This window comes from Oncorhynchus nerka, linkage group LG28 (genome assembly GCF_034236695.1).
Source record: "Oncorhynchus nerka isolate Pitt River linkage group LG28, Oner_Uvic_2.0, whole genome shotgun sequence".
NCBI classification, from domain to species: Eukaryota; Metazoa; Chordata; class Actinopteri; order Salmoniformes; family Salmonidae; genus Oncorhynchus; species Oncorhynchus nerka.
Window position 1 is genome coordinate 40,529,738 of NC_088423.1, and position 18,955 is coordinate 40,548,692.

The 18,955-nt window shown below is 43.2% G+C and overlaps 1 pseudogene; it reads right to left on the reverse strand.

Annotated features, from left to right (window-relative positions):
• Nucleotides 1-2,735: 2,735 nt before the first annotated feature.
• LOC115113228 (apoptosis-stimulating of p53 protein 2-like) overlaps nucleotides 2,736-18,955 on the reverse strand; it is a 54,114-nt pseudogene continuing 37,894 nt past the window's right edge.

Sequence of the window (18,955 nt, forward strand, 5' to 3'; positions counted from 1 at the left end):
TGACCTTTTCCACATGTTGTTGCTACAGCCTGAACTCAAAACTGATTAAATCGTTTTTTTCTTATCCATCTACACACAATACCTCGAAGTGAAAACATGTTTTTAGACATGTTTGGTAATTTATTGACCATGAAATACAGAAATATCTCATGTATATAAATATTCACACCCCTGAGTCAATACTTTGTAGAAGCACCTTTGGCAGCGATTACAGCTGTGAGTCTTTCTGGGTATGTTTCTAAGAGTTTTCCACACCTGGATTGTGCAACATTTGCAAATGATTATTTTTTTAATTCTTCAAAGCTCTGTCAAATTGTATGTTGTTCATTGCTAGACAACCATTTTCAGGTCTTGACATAGATTTTCAAGTAGATTTAGTGTAACTTGGCCACTGACAAACATTCACTTTCTTCTTGGTAAGCAACTCCAGTGTAGATGTAGCCTTTTGTTCACTGTTTTTGTCCTGTTGAAAGGTGAATTCCTCTCCTAGTGTCTGGTTGAAAGCAGACTGAACCAGGTTTTCCTCTAGTATTTTGCCTGTGGTTAGCTCCATTCCGTTTATTTTTATCCTGAAAAACTCCTCAGTCCTTAACGATTACAAGCATACCCACAACAAAATGCAGCCACCACTATGCTTGAAAGTATGAAGAGTGGTACTCAGTAATGTGTTTTATAGGATTTGACCCAAATATAACACTTAATATTCAGGACAAAAAGTGAATTGCTTTGCCACATTTTTTGCAGTATTACTTTAGTGCCTTGTTGCAAACAGGATGCATTCTTTATCTTGGCCAGGTCGCAGTTGCAAATGAGAACTTGTTCTCAACTAGCCTACCTGGTTAAATAAAGGTGAAATAAAAACATGTTTTGGAATAGTTTTATTCTGTGCAGGCTTCCATTTTATCAATCTGTCAATTAGGTTAGTATTGTGGAGTAATGACAATGTTGTTGATCCATTCTCCGTTTTCTCTTATCACTGCCATTAAACTGTAACTGTTTAAAAGTCACTCCGGCAACTGAATTAGGAAGACATATATATCTTTGTAGTGATTGGTAGTATTGATACACCATCCAAAGTGTAATTAAATCTCCCTCATTCACTTTCATTTCACATCCAGAGCTCGGTCTGGCGGACATCTCACTCTGTCTGTACTTGATGTGTCGAAGAAGACTGCGGTCATCTCCCTTTTTATCGTAATTTTCATCAGATTCAGATTCAGCTTCTGCTTTCCTAATTCTCCTCGAACACTTATTCCTCCTCTTTCGAAATCCACCTTTTCATGTCCCTTCCCCAATATTCCTCTTCTCCCGGCTTTGCGGCATACCGATTGAACTCTTATCTCATAATCGTCCCATCGTCTAGGATTGATGTGCATTCCTGGTAATACACTCATATCCCCCATGGACCGGTTCATACATACGCAAGGAAGTTCAACATCCTAAATTGTCTGAAAATCCCAAAATGGCGGTGGAAATGGTTTATTAAGACAGTACATATATTTGGTATGTATTTTTTTTTCAGCGTCTAGACATTAAAGCTAGCTAAGGAGGAAACATATGCCTATGCAGCCTGATTGGAGGATGCCTTATGTATGAGCCTAGTATTACCGGGAATGACATTCAGCGATTGTCATTCGGTCTATACTCCTGTAGCCTGAATGAATTGATGAGTCTTGCTGACAAAATTACCGTTTTATGTAGAAAGAAAAGTTGGGATTTTAGGGGGACTCATGTCTCATTCAGGTGGTCTTGTTCTCTCCAGCAGGTGGCAGCAGCTTAACAGAGAGTGAAGTCCCTCGAAATGACAAACCCAAGCCCAGTTCCATTTCAGTCCCTAGTACCTACGTCTTTTGGGGTTACTGATCTGGGAGGACTGGTATATATAATAATAATAATAATAATAGAACGGGTAGGGTTAAGGTGAAAGGGTAAGGTGCAGAAATGTATTAGTACCAGTCTTGTTCTTTTTCATTGCGCAGGCTCTGCTGGCTTAATTGTTACCAGTGAGGAGGTATTCTAGACAAAGGCAGATTGTTATTTTTGATTTTCTGAAAAACTTAACTGACCAAAAATAGAAATGCAATATGTAGTGTTAGTCCCATGTTTAATAACCTAATATAAAAGATCCCAGATATATTCCATATGGACAAAAAGCTTATTTCACTCAAATGTTGTGCACTAATTTGTTTACATCCCTGTTAGTGAGCATGCCACCCGTGGCCACACCCCTGCTCAGTCATGTGAAATCCATAGATTAGTGCCTAATGAATTTATTTCCATTGACTGATTTCCTGAACTGTAACTCCGTAAAATGTTTGAAATTATTGCATGTTTATTTCTGTTCAGTATATAACAGACTGCACTAGCTCAGTGTTCCTCTGTGTATTCTAAAGTTTATGTAGTCCACTGCTTCATATCTCAAATAAACTTCTATAACAATAGTCTTACCTGAAACCAATTCACAGGCGATTAAGATACTTACATATTTTTAAGAATGCGGAGCACTATTTCATCTCACAAAAAGAGGATCGAATCATTCTAATGGTAGCACACAACTTTCTGGGACCGTATGCATCGAGAATCTCAGAGTAGCAGTGCTGATCTAGGATCAGCCCCCCCCGTCCATGGAATCATGTTCATGGTGATCTAAAAGACTAAATGTATCCTAAACAGCACTCCTACTCTGAGACGCTTGATACATATGGCCCCAGGTCTAGAAGACACAGTCACAGCCATTCCTTTGCAAAGTATTTTTATTGTAAATGTTTACAATTCTCCACATGAGGTTATAGTTTCGACGAGACAAAAACAAATGATAATAAGGTAACAAAAATAAATACATCTGTTGAGTAAGACAGTGGGAAGGGTGGAGGCGAGTTGATGCAGAATTCCTTACTATGAATGAGCAGATGAACCGAGTTTTCATTCAATTAAACCTGCTTGAGAGATTTGAAGGAAAGACATCCTTGTCTGCCATTGTAACCATGAATCTTTTGCCATCTCTTACTCTTCAATCAAAAGCTACACAGGTATAACAGGTGAAAAATGTCTCTTGAAGTTTAGTCTCATCCTTCCTACATGGCTAAATGGTCCAAATGAATTGTGTGGACATCATTTCAGCAACAGAAAACATGGATTCGACAAGTGAGTTAGTTTCAGAGGAATGCTCATTGTGACAATAGCACAACCGCAGTACAATTAGGTTTGTTATATCTCAACCATAAAGCCAGTGTAGAGAAACATAATGAGCGATGCTAATAATCTGCTCACATAGAAAACATATCACAGGCTATATTGGCATCATAAAAGAACAAGAGTCAATAGCAATTGCTAAATCAACAGTGGCATAGGCTAAATTTAGCCAAACATTAGCATTATACACCCCCCCCCCCCCCCCCCAATTTGATAAGCTGAACAGTGGTAATAGCACCACACACACATTAACTCTTGCCAATACAGTAGGGTCAATGCTGAAACATGGGTTAAACATTTTAGTTACACAGAGGGACACGGCCACTAAAAACAGGAAATGACAAACAGACCGAGCCCCCACAGGGATTGTCGAGGTAACAGAATAACTGTTTAGACAGAATGTCACACATCACCAAACATTACACTCATTCATTCACTCACCTAATACTCTCTTCAGCTCCAGCTCTTTCTAACAGGGTTCAAATTAAATAATAACCCAGAAGAAAACACAGTTTGAAAGACTGTTTTAGAAGTGTAAAAATCACCTTTCTACATAGAAAATACTGTTTGTTCCATTTATCCCCAGAGTTCCGATCAATATAACTGCAGATACTTAAATCTGATCTGAAAATAATATGACTAACATGTAGAGAAACATAATGCCTTTAGTGCCTTATACACACATAGTGGTCTGAAAAATACACGTGGAAAACCTCTTCTGCTGGTATATAAAAGTGCCACAGTCGGGCCATAGAGTCAGTGGTTATAGGCCCGCCTGACAAGTAGTGTTCATAGGTCAGTTTAAAATCCTTCAAGTGGTTTGGTCTTTCAACGCTTCTTCATGTGATTGTTGGCCTGTCCTTGTAAAGTCCTGTTAAAGCCTGCATGGATCTCCATATTAATTGTGGTCTCGACTGGCTCCCTTGCCTCATTTCATCCATCCTCACTGATGTGAAAGAGCTGGCAAAGTGAGATCAAATTACCCCGGAACCTTCTAACATATTACTAGTACCCATCGTGACATGACAGGTCAGAGCAGATGAAGCAGAGAAAGACGAGGAGAGGAGACGAGGAGAGAAAGCTACTGTGGACCAATTAGGTTGCATTTAGAGAGGCATTTTTCTTCACCATTTGGTCTTTTGACCAATAAGATCAGCTCTGAAAAAGTTCTGATGTGAAAAGATCTGATGTGACTGGTCAAAAGACCAATTAGTGGGAAAAAAATATTAGAATTGGGATGCCTATGTAAACATAGCCTAAGATGCAGACCGTGTCCAGTTCAGGATGAGCCGGTCTAAGCCAGGCTTCTCTGTCTGGGCTTGATTCTTGGGTAAAGCTGTTGAGAAAGATACACATACTGCTTATTAGATACATTGGAACATTATCAAACAATAATTAACCTCTTAATGCAAAGTTATTCAGTAAGGTTTAACTTGAGGAAACTCAGTTGTGACACTGGGACTCACCCCCAGAAGGTTCCGAGGGATGTACCCCTCGGTGTCGCCCATGCGCGCCCACCACCACTCGATCTCGTCCTCGTCCTCCCGGCGAACGATGGTCATGCAGTCACCCTCGCGGAACGCCAGCTCATCAGAATTGTCATTGGAGTAGTCCCACAGGCCGTAGACTACGGCCCTGTTCATAATGCCCATCTTCTCCTGCACTCCTGGAGGAAAGAGGAGAAAGAGGGTTTAGCAGAGCAAGAACACTTACACTCATACAAAAATGTACAAAGCATACACACACAGAGATATATGCACGCATACACACAAACTTTCCCCAGACATAACACTCAAGGCTATAGGATCAGTAGATATGTTGAGCTACTAACCGTAGAGGAACTGGGAGCACTGGGTGTATCCCTCCTCCATCTCCTCACACTTATCTGCTGCCGTCTGCATGTCACTGTAGGTCATAGCAAACACAGCTGCTCCCGACTCAACCAGGAACTTACACACCTGCACGTTGTTACAGGAGGCCGCGCAGTGCAGCGGAGTCCTGAGAGAGAACGAGAGAGAGAGGGAAAAGAAGAAAGAGAAATGGAGGAAAAGGGAGTGTGATATTAAGAGAAAAAAAATATATATATATATTCCAAAATACTTTCAAGTAAGAGTTCAAGTTGGACTGCAGTTTACAACACTCCTATCACTGACTGCGATAAGAATCACAATCAGAGGTGTTGGTAGTATAGGGTCCACTCACCATCCATCACTGTCGGCTGCGTTGACGTTGACACCAAACTGCACCAAGAACTTGACGATCTCCGTGTGTCCGGCACAGACTGCGTTGTGGAGGGCTGTGATCCCCTCATCATTTGGCAGACTAGGGTCCTCCACCTGAGAGGGGAGAGAGAGGTGGATATAATTTCACAACTCGCTTTACACACAGAATATTTTACACCCACTTAATACAAATTATAATCAGCTAAGACTACAAAACAAACATTAAGACTATACAGTACTTCACTTTGAGAGGGATGGTTTACCAGCTGCCATTCTACCTGTTATTACAAAAACAACTTTGTACATGTTCCTTCACTACACACAAGCCTGTTAAAAAGCACTTGTAAACACTGTTCGTCTATGAAAATCTTTGCTTACAAAATACCTTAATAGAGAGCCACTTTAGGGAATAATATACAGTATACATCTATACATACACAGACATAGTCTTACCTCGTAGATGATCCTCTGGACCAGGTCAAACTCTCCCTCCAGAGAGGAGTCCAGGAGCAGGGCCAGAGGGTTAAACTTCACCCTCATACCGTGGTCAATCCTTTCTGAGCCAGTCTTACGCAGGTTGGTCCTCTTCCCCTAATACAGACACACGGAGGTGACTACACTTTTCAAACAATGTCATGCCTTGATGAAGTCCCACAGCCACTGACACACACTCACAAGGAAGTGTCTACGGATTTTAGCTAGTGCCCGGTCCCATCTGTGCTCAAACGGATAGAGAGATGATATATGGAGGTCCTTGAGCCACATTCCAAATCAATGCTCAGTTCATATGAATGGCCCACAATGCAACATCATGCTAAAGAATAATAAACACGTTGCAAAAACGATTCGATAGAGCATCCAGAGTATCCATTGAATTTGAATACCCTGGCTTGAAAGAGAGAAAAGTTATGAGTGACCTGTTCCTTCAGCTCCTAGCTCAGTACTGAGCTTATTGTGAGATGACCAAATCAGTGAATAAACAACTGGTTTCACTAAGCAACCTGATTATTACTCAACCAGATTATGGTTATTACTGGCACCATGAAAGAAAGGCCCCTTTGTGGGTCTTAACAGGGGCCCATTGGGTTCAGTGGAAGAGAGCAGGGACTGGGAGGCAAAAATGCATCAGACCATTCATCAACACTCCTAGGGTAGGACCTATTACTGTCCTATTAATGGGTAGTATACCGTATTTTTACAATTTACAGGTAGTGATGCACGGACAGGTTTGGGTTTTTACTTTACCTACTTTAACTTTCTATAACGGTATTTGAATGTTTGTTTAAATGTGGTACGTTGTGTGTAACGTCAATTTTTATAGTTTACTTCACTACTTGAGTCATCTCTCTACGCTCTCTCTCTCCAGTCGCTTTTCACACAGACCTAGCCTTGTCCCGTCACTCAAGGAGCACATTCGTTGTTCCTCGACCATGAGATACTTGACTTCAGTCTGCATGGTCAATGCAGTACATCCAACAATGTTGATGACAATGATGCTGTTTCACTTTGCTTCTTAATATAAATCCACAAGCGTTGTATAATTACACTATTAGTTTGTGTTTCTTACATCTGCAAACAGCTAGTTAGTATTTTCTTTTTTTAGAACTCATTGCATTTTTCTCTCCAATTTTTTATCTTGTCTCATCGCTGCAACTCCGCAATGGGCTCAGGAGGTGAAGGTCGAGTCATACGTCCTCTGAAACATGAACTGCCAAACCACACCTCTTAACACCCGCTCGCTTAACCCGGATGCCGGCTGCACCAAGGTGTCGGAGGAAACACTGTTCAACTGACGACCAAGGTCAGCCTGTAGGCGCCCGGGCCACCACAAGGAGTCGCTAGAGCGCGATGAGCCTTGTAAAGCGATGAGCCTTGTAAATCGCAATTGCAACATTTGGTTAAAAATAAGGCTTGGATTGTTTGCCTACATCGTGCAGCCCTACGTGGCAGTGTGGAAATTATCTCAAATAAGTGCAGGAAATGTAGAAATTGAAAATAATTTTTGGTTGAATTGAACAGTGTAACAATCAGAATGGAGGAGACCCATTAAAATCACTTAGAATGTGTTGACACCCTAGGGTCACGCACTACTCAAAGCAAATTTAGAACTTTTGTTATTCAAAAACGTCAAATAGTCATACCGTCCATTTTTTACATTTAAATACTGTGATATGATATTTTGGCCATATCGCCCAGCCCTAGTAGGACCCCACTGATAAACCAGCTTAGATGGGATCAACAATGGAATGCAGCATGTTGTTTACTTACATGGCTAGAAAATAACCAAAGCTCATTTCATTGTCACCCTTGGACGGGCGAAGATTGAATAGTTTCCACTTCCTACTGCACTCGATCAGGATTAATGTGCTCATATAACCAATGAGAGGGTGGAGGGTGAACATGTACTGTATGATCTGAACAGTCAGAACAACCCATGATCCGACCATGAGACTAACAACATGAGGCACATACAGTACTGTAGAGTACAGTCGGCTACTGTTAATATATGCTATGGTTTAAGACGTAGAGTGGATGTGTTGGATCTGCTACTGGTGTTAAATGTGTCTGATTGCGAGCTGATGTTTATGAATGTCACTTAAAATGAAATGTATCAACATCATTAAAACAACAGTGTAACTTAGGTTTCTTACAGGTGGCAATGTGACCTGCCCGGTGACCTCTGGTGCCTGCATGCTGAGAGTGTCCTCCCCCAGGCTCTCCTGTCCAGCCCCGCTGGGGTACGGTGGTGGGGGGTAGGGGGGGAACTCCTCCGTGAAAGTCTCTGGAGGAGGGGTCAGGCTGGGTGGGCTGGGCTCCTCCATGCCAACAGCAGCAACAGGGGGTGGTGCGGGGAACAGGGGCTGGTCAGGTCGCGGTGCAGGATGGGCCGGATGGGGAGGTGGAGTGAACTCCTCTCTGTCTTTCTTTGGGATGGCTGGTGGGGGAGTGTGCTCTGCGGGGAGTGGGGGAGGAGGTTAGGGGAAGGGGGCAGGACTTCACAAGCCTCAAGTGTTGCACTCTCCGGTTGGCTGCTATCCCCACCAATCTGGGCCCCTGGAACACCAGGCCCTGCCCCTCCCTCCTCCTTCACAGCCTCGGGTGTGGTGGGCGTGGTGAGGATGGTCTCCATAGCAGCCAGTGTGGTCTTCTGGTATAGCAGTTTCTGTATGTTGGGCCCCGCGGGGCCCTCGGGCTCTGTGATAGAGCTGCGTTTCTTCAAGGGCCGTGGGGCGTTGTACAGCTTCTTCCTGAGGGCCTCCAGGTCCCCGTCGCTCTGGTGGCGGTAAGGGTTGGAGATGAAGGGCAGCAGCTTGGTGGGGCTGAGGGGACGAGGGGTGCGCTCTGTCTCCCCCTGCTGGCCCTCGGTGGGGGGGACATGGGGGGCCCCGTGGTCCACCTCAGAGTGCTGGTCTGGGGAGTGTCGCTGCTCGCAGTAAGGGTTCTCTGGGTGCTGGGGGCCTCCGCTGGGGATCACGGGCTTACCGTACACTTCACACACAGAGAGAGACAGAAATAAACAGAGAGAATCGGTTAGGATTTAAAGCAAGCTTTATAAAAACAACAAAGAGACAACCTTTTTTCCTGCTAATAAACAATGACACACCAGGACCAGAGTTGGAGAACATGTAACATTTGAATCAGCTTTTAAGAATATCATCCAGGCAGTAAATAAAATAATTTAAAAAATTAAAAATATATGTTTTATTGTCACACACACAGGTGTAGTGAAATGTGTTGTTTTACAGGAAAGCCACAGTAGTATCTCACCTCTTGAGCAAATTAGGGTTAAGTGCCTTGCTCAAGGGCAAACTGACAGTTTTTTACATGCCACTGGACCCGGTCCCTATCTGTTAAGGACCATGTGGTTGCTGCCCTTGTATCAGTCTCCCGACATTAACAGAAGCACCGCTGGGCCATGAGGGACCCCCTTCAAGCTAATGAGCAGTCATTCTGACTGCAAAATTTAAAAACTTAGACATGAACTCACTAATAAAAACAGCAGCTCTGCTGTATTCTTTGACAGTCTCTCTCTGGTCATGGTTTTAAAAGTTATGAAATCTCACATATGACCGTATCAAACTTTGCTGTGGCCGAGGTCGTGATTTGAGCTATTCGATTGATCAGCGCAGTAGGCACACTCAATTTAGCCACAGATCTCCCAGTCTGCCGGGTAGGTGGAGTGAATCTTTTCAGACAAATGAAATGCATCAAAATTGGGACACTTTGCCTACCTGGTGCGCAGGTCTTCTGAAACAAGTGCACCTACTGCCAACAGCGCAACACGAATAACACGGAAAAAAGAGCACAAGCCTTTACGCCTTCATCATTGGCTTTTCTACAGAAATGTTTATTGATCGACTAGGAGTGCCTTGAAGATTAACCAGTCGATAGTGATTAACCGTTTGGTGACCACTGTACTAGCATCTTTTTCCTCCTCCGTTCTTCTCCCCTTTGTCGTCTGTACACATGCTGCTTTTCCTTCAGAAAAGCATGCATCACTACTTTGTTCAATTGCACAATGTGTCTTATTCACTTTCACTTGTAAATGTCCATCCACACTCTCACAAATGACATTAGATAGCTACTAGCTATGCTTGTATAACTTTATGAACTGGATTTACCCATTTTTGCAATAAGTTTGTTCATTTTCGCTCGTTAGCATTTAGCTAACAGCGTGCATGTGATTTTTCTATTAGTTTGTGATAATTGTTAGCATTCTGGTAACAGAGGCCCAATGGGCTTTCTTGTATTTTTAGCACCCCACCACATACATGCCCTGCTCCTGAAGATCTGGGACAAGGAACAACTACCCCAAGAGCTCACGGATGCTCTGATAGTGACCATCTTCAAAAAGGGAGACAAGGCAGAGTGTGGGAACTAGAGGCATCTCCCTCCTGTCAACCACATGCAAAGTAGTTGCACATGTCCTTGTCAACGGACTGCTAGGCCAGTCTGAGGAAGTACTCCCAGAATCGCAGTGTGGCTTCCGCCCATCCAGTGTAACTGCAGATATGATCATCACAGCACGCTAACAACAGAAATGGTGGGAACAAAAGCTGCCATTGTAAATTGCCTTCATAGACCTGTCTGTCGGCCCTGCATTAACCTGTTTGGGATAGGGGGCAGCATTTTCACATTTGGATGAAAAGTGTGCCCAGAGTAAACTGCCTGCTACTCAGTCGCAGTTGCTAATATATGTATATTATTAGAAGATTTGGATATAATAAACTCTGAAGTTTCTAAAACTGGTTGAATGATGTCTGTGAGTATAACAGAACTCATATGGCAGGTGACAACCTGAGAAATATCCAACCAGGAAGTGGGAAATCTGAGGTTTGTAGTTTTTGAAGATTTATGTTAAAAACATCCTAAAGATTGATTCTATACATCGTTTGACATGTTTCTACGGACTGTAACGGAACTTTTTGACTTTGTCTGCTCGTGCGTCATGAAGTTGGATTACTGGGCTGAACGCGCTGACAACAAGGAGCTATTTGGACATAAATGATTAACTTTATTGAACAAATCAAACATTTATTGTGGAACTGGGATTCCTGAGAGTGCATTCTGATGAAGATCATCAAAAGGTAAGTGAATATTTATAATGGTATTTCTGACTTCTGTTGACTCAAACATGGCGGATATCTCTTTGGCTTGTTTTGTCGTCTGAGCGCCGTACTCAGATTATTGCATGGTTTGCTTTTTCCGTAAAGTTTTTAAAAATCTGACACAGCGGTTGCATTAAGGAGAAGTGTATCTTATATTAAAGTGTATGATGACTATTTCTGTAAATTGATGTGGCTGTCTGCAAAATCACCAGATGTTTTGGAAGCAAAACATTACTGAATGCAATGCGCCAATGTAAACTGAGATTTTTGGATATAAATATGCACTTTATTGAACAAAACATACATGTATTGTGTAACATGATGTCCTATGAGTGTCATCTGACGAAGATCATCAACGGTTAGTGATTCATTTTATCTATATTTCTGCTTTTTGTAACTCCTCTCTTTGGCTGGAAAAATGGCTGTGTGTTTTTGTGACTTGGCTCTGACCTAACATAATCATATGTTGTGCTTTCGCTGTAAAGCCTTTTTGAAATTTGGACACGATGGGTAGATTAACAAGAGGTTTATCTTTCATTTGGTGTATTGCACTTGTTAATGTGTGAAAGTTAAATATTTCTAACAAATATTTTTGAATTTTGCGCGCTGCCATTTCAGCGGAATGTTGTCGAGAAGTTTTAAAGACCAAATTGGCTAAAGAAAATTGTGATAAATGAAACTGGTATATTTTTTTATTTAAGGACAAACAAATGTACAGCCGTGCCATATAGATTGCAAAATAGTTGGGAAGAGATGTTGGATGTACCGATTCCATGGTTTATGAACTGATACACAAAACAACGCTGTATTCAAAACGTAGAGTTTTTTCAATTGAAATGATTATACAAAATTCTTGCAACCAATAGAATGTTATACAGCGGGGAGAACAAGTATTTGATAACCTGCAAAATCGGCAGTGTTTCTTACTTACTAAGCACGTAGAGGTCTGTAATTTTTATCATAGTTACACTTCAACTCTGAGAGACGGAATCTAAAACAAAAATCCAGAAAATCACATTGTATGATTTTTAAGTAATTCATTTGCATTTTATATATATAAACTAAACAAAAAAAACTAGGAGCACGCTGCATTAAAACAGACAACTGAAGAAAAAGCAATTATTGAGGGAGCTGCACTGTGAGTATAACATTGAGATTGAGACAAAGCCAGTCTCAGATAGGACCAAGGGTTTATTCTGATCATGTGACCTGACCAGTAAAAACTCTAGGTGCTCGTCAGATCCTAAAAGTAGTTTGTCTTATCATAACCAGGGCTTCAAGTTTTTCCTGGCCAGAGCAGAGCAGATCCTAAAAGTAGTTTGTCTTATCATAACCAGGGCATCAAGTTTTTCCTGGCCAGAGCAGAGCAGATCCTAAAAGTAGTTTGTCTTATCATAACCAGGGCATCAAGTTTTTCCTGGCCAGAACAGAGCAGATCCTAAAAGTAGTTTGTCTTATCATAACCAGGGCATCAAGTTTTTCCTGGCCAGAGCAGAGCAGATCCCGGAGAGTTCATGTCCTCTGTTTCACTCAAGAGGAGAAATCCCACAGGTGATACTAACTCATTACAAACCTAGTCAGACATATCTGCATATGCAAACCGGTAATAGTAACAGGGTGATGATGAGGATTACTTTGATGTTTTACTTAACGATTGCCATGCCTCGGGGAGTATTACCTTTAATTAGATTCACTAACAGGAGCTTGTTCTGAGTCAGGACCCTCTCTTCTCCACTGGCTAAATTCAATGACTGTACTCTCCTAGGTACTTAACATAAGACTGACGGCAGCCTGCTTTAACCTCTCTGTTAGGAGTTACTCTTGCAGTAAGTGTAAAACAGAGAAAAGAACAGAAGCAAGACTGGTTCTAGTACTCTGGTGTTCAGTGAAATGCTTTGGAGCCATGGTTCACACATCTTTCTTGATTGACAAAGTCTTAAGACAAATAGCCAAATGACTCCAGACAGACAGTAGCCCTGATAAAGTCAACAGGAACAGAAGAGGAACCAGAAGGTAGTCTTACCACTGACAAATCCGTTGCCGCGACTCTGGCTCCTGTTGAGAGCCCCCTGCAAGGCCGGTGGGAAGGGCTTGCCTGGGGTGGGCTGCTGGGTGTACATGGAGTAGATGGAGCTGGCTGTCAGGGTCTGGGGCTTGATCAGGTCTTTAGGCAGCTCTGGGGTGAAGGGTCTGACGGTGGCGGCCGGAGGGGGGTCCTGCTTTGAGGGCAGGGGTAGGGTCTGGCTCTGGGAGGGGGGCAGGGAGACATGGGCCTGTGGGCCCCCCTGGGATTGCTGGTGCTGGCTGGGAGGCTTGGCCTTGGGGAAGGTGCCTGTGTTGAAGCCTGGCTTGCCATAGGGGGCACCACTGTGGGCTTTGGGTTTACTGGCAACGGGTGGGGGAACCTTAACTGGGGGTTTAGCAGCAGACTGGGGAAAGGAGGATAGAGAGGAGCTCGTTAGACCACAGAGGAATGGCATGCACACACACACACACACAACTGATCAAGGACAACTCCTGATGTTAAGTGTTCTGTTTAATACATGTTCAGTTTTCTGACATTCTGGGCACCATCCATTGGGTCTGCAGTAAAAATAGCTAAGGGGCATTTTTGTTGAGATCCACAGTTCTTACCTGGGAGTCTCTGACCAGGTCGTCACTGCTCTGGTTCTTGCGGAGGGAGGCGGTGGGCACCTCAGTGGGCTCAAACATGGAAAAGGGACGCACCCTCCTGTCCTTCTTCATCTCCTCAGTCTCATCTACACACACAACAACATAGGTGTAAAACATAACTATGCAAACATACAGGGAAAACAATAGCAAAACCCTCTCTGGACTGTGTAAGTAATTAAGTACATATTCAAGGAAAGTGGCAATTTGAGTCTTCATGTTTGGGTGGGTTCGCGGATATGATTTGGCCACTACATATCTGGTCATCGTGTTGTTGAGTCTACAGTCATACTTATGTGTGGTTGTTGTGCTGTGGGGGTGGTTACCTTGCTCTGTGTTGGGGTTGGGGTGAGAGGTCATTCTGGGCAGTGTGGAGGATGACCCATGAATACTGCTGTTGGGCTCTGGTCCAGAAGGGCCCCACTCTGACAATTTAGCTGAGAGAGGGGGTGAGGGTGGTGGTTAGGAAGTTGTGGTTTAAGGGGTGTTTTCTAAAAATACTTTCAATTGAAACCAATGGAAGGCAAAATATATTTAGAAAGGGTCTGGACAAAGTGGGCTATATAGGAATACCCTGTGGCAGGATCTTCTCTTTTCACAGCAGAATGAGGACAGTACAGGAGCGCAAAATGTGGTAGAACTAGCTAGTTCTTTCCATCTTTCTAATTTCCTCAGTAACTGATTTAGACCTGATCGGGCCAGCCGAAACCACATGGTTGTCAGACTGTCAGTTCTTCTGGAGATAATGTGTTCGTTCCAACGGACCCATTTAGAATGCTTCCGAATCCAGAGTGGAAGGAGAATAGCAACAGGCACGGTTTAATTCAACCAACAGGCAGTATTGCCTCACAGCAACACATACAACAACAGAGATCTGGCAGAAAGAGAGATGACGAAGACAATACTAAAGAAAAATGTTTCTTCCATAACAAACATACCCCCTCAAAACATATTTCCACACCCACACAACTCTCTCTCTCTCTCTCTCTCTCTCTCTCTCTCTGCCCACATAGAATCTACTGAAAGGGTAACAAACCGCAAGCGGACACACTCACACAGAGCACACCACACCAGAGGGAGTGTGTACTTTTTATTTCAGCCGTCTTTTAGAGGCTTAAGCAAGAACATGGATTCTAAAATAACCAAAAATGCACAAGAGACAAAAAGCAGAGGAGCCTTAGATATCCAGATATCTAGTGTTAAAGATTCGGTCCGTTATAGGCCAGAGAAGGGGGCCCAGTGTGGGCATGGTGAGGGGTGCAGGTATGGCTGGACCCGGGGCCAGGCAAGGACACTTCCCCGTCGATGGAGGAGAGCTCTGGAGGGGTTTGAACCGGCTACAGATTCACCTCTTTCCTCCCCTAGGTCTCCCTCTTTTTTTCCCAGATAAATTTTAAAAAATACACCAGTTTCATTTAAGGACCAACAAATGTACAGCCGTGCCACAGATTGCAAAATAGTTGGGAAGAGATGTTCAGCTTTTCTTACCCACTGCATATTGGCTCATCACGCAGAAGTGATTGCATGTAACATCACGGCAGACTGGGGAAAACCTGTTACTTTAACTCCTGTTTTTCCCTCATTTTGCACTGAAAAGGATGTGTAAAGGAAAAGATGGACAGATGAAATGACTAGTTTTGAGTTCATATGATAAATGTTTATTGATGCCTCTCCCTGACACACGCGCACTTACACACGCGTGCACACACACACACACACCTTCTTCTACCAGGGTAGTTCTTTAAGGCGGACTGAACGAGTGAGTGACCAAGTGCATGAGTAAGGCTGAGTCATTCTGTAGATAATAAAAAAAGACCAACCAATGTGCTTTAACTGGTTTTGTGTGTGTCATTAGTGTGGCATTTATGCAACCTGACTGAATCAAAGCTCTCATTGTCAGTGTTGGGGTCAATTTCCTTACATTTAAATAAATTCAAAAAGTGAATGAAAATTTAATTCATGAGTTAAGAAGACCTCATGGGAAATAATCGGTTGACTGGATATGAAATGGAAATTGAGGACAATATCTCCACCAGTATTCTATTCAGCCCAACAATTGAGTCAAATCCATTACTCACTTGTGAGTAAAATAGTACCGAATTTGTCATTCCTACTCAGAAGCACTGTAGAATTTGGATAGGGTAATCTGACCATCGTATCAATTTGCATTACTCTCCCCTCTGGTGGAATACGTATGTCATTACAGGAAGGAATGACTACTCTACTAAAGGCTTCCTTCCGCATGCCAAGAAAAATTTAATTGAAGAATCCCTACTGTTGACCAATGACTGACGAATGGGTGTAGACTTCGGCTACCAAAATTTGTTTGCATGAACAGCCGAAAAAAAAACCTTGCTGAAGACCAAAACCCAGCTAGCACAGTGGATCTAGGCCGATTCCGGCTGAAAGTCGGAGCACTCGGCTGAGAGTCGGAGCACTCGGCTGACGTTATGTGGCCTGAGTCTGGGCCGCCTTTGGCAGCATTACTTATGGCTAAGATGTAGGTATTCAGCTCAGGCCGATTCCGGTGTGAGTTATCAGGCCCAAATGTATTACTTGGGGCTCGGGCTGATTGGGGCTACTCTCTGGCAGATGATTACACAGGCTGCTTTATATAATTAATTAGCATTTAATTAATTATTTATTTTTCCATATTTTCCTCATTGTGATCAAAAAATACAATTAACATTTAAATGAAATTCTTTAAGAGTCCTGTGTAGTATTTTGATACTTGTGCAAGGCAATTGATGAGCAGGAAAAACTTTGTGGATGGAACTTCCCGAGTGGCGCAGCGGTCTATGACACTGCGTTGCAGTGCAAACTGTGGTTCTACAGATGCTGGTTCGAGACCCGTGCCGGCCACGACTGGGAGACCCATGAGGGGACGAACAATTGGCCCAGAGTCGTCCGAGTTATGGGAGGGTTTGGCCGGCCTGGATGTCCTTGTCCCATCACCCTGTAGTGACTCCTGTGGCAGGCTTGGTGCATGCACGCTGACATGGTCACCACGTGTATGGTGTTTCCTCAAAGACAAAATGTTTTTTTTTGTGGATGGGTATAATTTATATGTATAAAATGTATAATAGTACTATCGAAAATGACTAAATCCGGTAATTTTGTATACATTAAATTTGCAACGGGTCGCTTCTGGGGGGGATTCTGGTAAGATGCCAGCAAAGTCAGCTGAATTCTGGTAGACAGAAACAGCCCGATGTACTTGGGACGATTCTGGGCAGTCATTCATTTTGATTCCGGGCCGAGTCTGACACCGGGCTGATTCAATCAGTTCCGGCTCCCCGGAAGAGGGCCGCTTCTGGGCGTGGAACGAACAGAAACATCACAGAATGGCATCATAATATATGCACAAATAGTTCTGAACTGTTTCGGATGGGATTCATGTAGATGCCTTTAGTGCCAATGTAAAGGTAACTGCCAAAATAATGGAAACACAAGTGCATTAATGATACAAAGTTTTTGAAAGCAGGTGCTTCCACACAGGTGTGGTTCCTGAGGTAATTAAGCAATTAACATCCTATCATGCATAAAATGTTGGGCAGGCCATTATTTTGGCTATGGATGACATATAGGATGACAATGCCCCCATCCACAGGGCACGAGTGGTCACTGAATGGTTTGATGAGCATGTCAACGATGTAAACCATATGCCATGGCCGTCTTAGTCACCAGATTTCAACACAATTGAACACTTATGGGAGATTCTGGAGCTGGGCCTGAGACAGAATATTCCACCACCATCAACAAAACACCAAATTATGGAATTTCTCAGGGAAGAATGGTGTTACATCCAACAGTGTTCCAGACACTTGTAGAATCTGGGCATTGAAGCTGTTTTGGCCCATCCTATTAAGACTATGTTGGTGTTTCCTTTATTTTATCTGTAGATTAGGTAAATTCATAGTAGCTATTTGACCAATCTGAAGAGGATACTACTGAGGTTTCCCTGGTTCAACCTCTGAATGCACAATCACACAGCAACATGAGGGCTGGTATTCCACCCTGGCAGACATAAGTCACCATTTAGTGGCGGAAGAATTATGGATAAGGAGAAGGTAGGCTATCATCTCAGACGGGCACCACAACACAGCAACATAACCACTGATTCAAGGTCTGGTATCTTTTCAATCCCCTGAATGGTTCAGGTTCAAATTAGCAGGGTAATGGGATCCTAGATCTATGGTTAGGGGCATTGGTAGAGGAAGTAGCCACACCAGAGCACCAAGTCCATAGGTTACCTTCGGTTGTAAAAGCTCAGAGTCACTTTACAACCGGAGCCCATCTACCAACCGGGGTATCTCAGAATCCTCAGCTCCTGTTAAGGGTGGGGAACTCAGTCACATGTCAAACCTCTTACAAGCTCGTCATCTGGATTTTATGCATCACTCAGCTGAGGTGGAGATATAGAGTACCTTCATTAAAAGGAGACTGTGAGCGTAAGAGGTGGAGTGGAGACTTCAGCAGAAGAATTGTCAGGCAGACGTTTGCCAGGGCCAAGAGGTAGGAAGTGAGAGGGGAAAGGTGAAATGAACATGTGTAAGGTTAAGGTCACTGTCGCACCTGTGTTGGCCTTGCCCTGGGGATCTGGTTGTGCAGGCATGTTAGCGGTGGCGTCGGGGTAGACAGCAGGTTTGACCAGCAGCTCGTGTCTCACTGGGCCGCGAGGCAAGGTGGACGACTGGATGTACGGGCCGACAGCCGCCACACGAGAAGGACCCTGATGCTGCTGCTGACTCCCCGGACAATCAGAGGGCAGCTAGAGGGAGAAAGAGAGATGGAGGGAGGGAGAGAGAGTTAGACAGACAGTTCAGAGCAAGCCAAACAGACAGATCCAGCTTGTCATCAGTGTGGAGGAACAACAGGGTCACTGACAGACACCGTATGGAAAAGAGTGAAAAGTACAGCACAAAAACAGAAATAATACATTTTTTAGGCATCTCCCTCAGCTTGGTAGTAGATTAAGCTGTTAGTCTATTTGCCACTATCCTAAATACACAAGTTATGGATGAAAATATGATAAAAGCTCATTTAAGGGAGCTAAACAGTGTTGAAAAATACTCCAACTACCCCACATAAAGCCTGATCAAGTTGAACTCTGAAACATTTAGAAAAAAAACACAGACCAAACTATCAGCTCTCTTTTACGTTCCAATATAACCAAAGTCTTTCTCCGAAAGTTTTTGGTTCAGAAAAAAAAAACTTTAGCAGTTGTGTAAAATTAGGTCTTACGCAACAGAGCAGATTAAA